Genomic DNA, 2,902 nt, shown 5'->3' on the forward strand with positions numbered 1-2,902 from the left:
GTAAGATTAATTTATGAATAATATAGGATAAATTGAATGTGGATAATTATAATTAGTCTTGATAGTAATTTTACTAATGAAATAAAGAGGAAAATTGACAAAAATGTAGTTATGTTAAATACTTGAACTGAGTGGAGGAAGGTTACAAGCATTGTTGTGATAAAAGTTTTAAGGAATAGTGTCTGATGATAAATGATTTTGATTTTGTTTTAAGTGAATATTTGATTAATTAGGTAATTAAACATATGTGGGATCTACAAAAAAATATCTTTTACCTAATGTTTTTAATGTTTCGTAGAAATTGATGTTTTTGACTTGGGCAGAATAGCCTTCATGGAGTTTTTTAAATTATATAGTTTCAAAGTTGTAAGGTAAGGTAAATTATAAATAATAATGTTAAGTATTTTGAAATGTTTATAGGATCATACATGTAATAAAAGCTGTTTTGTAGTTGATTGTCTCTGTAGATGGCCAGATTGGCCGAAACGTCGGACTTATAAGAGAAATAAAAGGTTTTGAGACTATAATGGATAAAATTTGAATTATTTATTTTTAAAAAATTACCAGTCTTAAGAAAACATTAAGATTATAAATAAAAAAAATATTGTTTACCTTCCCGTTCCACTAATTCCATGGCGTAGCCTTTGGCTGTAGCTAGACTAAACCACCTTAACTGGACTCATATCAACACATTATAATGCCACAAGGCAATCAAAGGGAGAAGACTCAATAAAAACATATATATGATGTACTAATTTATTTTAGTGAAGGATACGAAAAAAAATATGGTTATACCCAAATTTTAAAAGAGTTATTTTAATTGTTAAAGTGAATATAGTGGAACGGATAAGTTGCTACAACAATTAATGGAGGGAGAAGAGAAAAGGGAGCTAAAATTTCTAATTATGTTCATCAGAATTGTCCAACCATATTAAAATATTTTTATTGAGAGGAGTCAATATGATCTTTCAGAAGGCCTCAAAATTGGGTCTTCCTTCATATCCCAGTTTTATCAACGTTAGAGTAGATGTAGGTAGTTTTGAGATGAAAGCTGGGATAGACGAGAGTAATCGAAAGTCTTTCGCCCAGTCTTTCGGCGTTACCACATCACTGGAGGGAACTTATCTCGAGACATTGTATCTTGCTATTCATCCAAAATACAAGAGGCAAAGGAACAAATGTACCCAAATCCAATATGTTCCAGATTGGAAATCATGACGGGACTCGATCATGTATCAACAACTTTTTTTCTAGCTAAACTTTTTTTATTATAAAAAGAAAAGAGCTTAAGTGAAAGGAAACGTAAATATTAGCAAAAAATATGGTGAAAAAAAAATACTCATACAAATGATATTAGGTAATCTTCATTAAATTTAACTTTTGTTCTAGCATCAAGTATTTTTATAAGTTGCTTACTATTGATAGTCTAGGTTGTTCATTCATAAATATTGACGAACTAGGTTGTTCATTGATGAATATTGTTGGAGTAGGATGATCATTCATTAATATCTTATCATTGAAAAATTCCTGCCAAGTACATAAGTCGATCAATAGCTTCCACATAATTCATGTGCCTAAGATTTGAGAATAAATTTTTCATAATTTGGTTTTATTTCATTATAAATTTGTATTTTTATTATAAGCACCATGGAATGTAGGATTGATATTTAATGTGTCATATTGTTAAATCTTAATATTTCTAGTTATTTATCCATTTGATTTGGAATTACAATTTACTGGAAGAACCGTAATTAAATAACTCGACGAGGTATAGGAATTTTTCTTTTATTAACACCACATAAATACATGTATTTATCAACACATAATTTACAAATTAAAATTAATTATTACTATTCTGTTCCAAATACATACCCAGAAATATCAATGTAATTATGTTTATGTATAATATTAGTTAAATTGTCGGTAAAAAATTCAGAACTAACGCTTCAGCCAGCTGTTTAACGATTTACTCTACATTTAAAATTACATGTTGAGACCTTAAATTCGTTTAAAAATTTATGTTTAATCTTAAGATGAAGAAAACAAAAATACATTTTTATATGCCCATCAAGTAGTAATAAAATCCATTTCATTGAAAGTATTTCCAAAATAACTTCATATTTCCACTATTAATTTAAAATAAAACATAACTTAATAAAAATCGAATTCATTGATAATGTTCCTGGGACATTTTCAAATTTATAGCGTCTCAATATCACCTAGATCAGAAAATGGCAGCCATCTTCACATTACAATGTTAGCAGCATTTCAAAATAATAAAGGTTTTATAAATAAACTAACTGACCCGGCAATGCTTCGCTATTGCTATATTTTAGGATGTATATAGATTTAATAAACGCGATTGATGGTTATAAATGTATGTATTTGGTTAAATTAAACATATTGGTATACTTTATTATAATGATTTGGTAACATATATTGATCCAATATATGTAATGACATTCGTATTAAGCATCTCATAACAGAAAGGTTGGAATAAATGGCATATCGGTTGGTATCATCTGTATATGCTGTAAATTTGAGGATTATATTTAATGAATAAAATCAATAGTTTATTCAAGTTTATTACACTTTTAAGTTAAAATTAAACTTTATTACTATGTTCTAGTAACATAAATTGAACAAATACACGATATGAAGTTGCAATCACAATTATTTTATAAAAAATATTATTAGCTTCAAAATTACTCAACCAATCTACACCATATTTTGAGTAGTTTAGGTAAAGATGATAATAATAAGTAACATTATGATTTAGTGACATATATAGTTTGAAGCAAAAACTTTCAATGTGTCTCAATATTAGTGCTATATCCAAACAACTGACACTGATTGGCATATCAAAGAGTAGTTAAATATTTTTTGGGAGTAAAGAAAAGTC

This window comes from Halyomorpha halys, unplaced genomic scaffold (assembly GCF_000696795.3).
Source record: "Halyomorpha halys isolate HHAL.00 unplaced genomic scaffold, Hhal_1.1 Scaffold578.1, whole genome shotgun sequence".
In the NCBI taxonomy this organism is placed as follows: domain Eukaryota; kingdom Metazoa; phylum Arthropoda; class Insecta; order Hemiptera; family Pentatomidae; genus Halyomorpha; species Halyomorpha halys.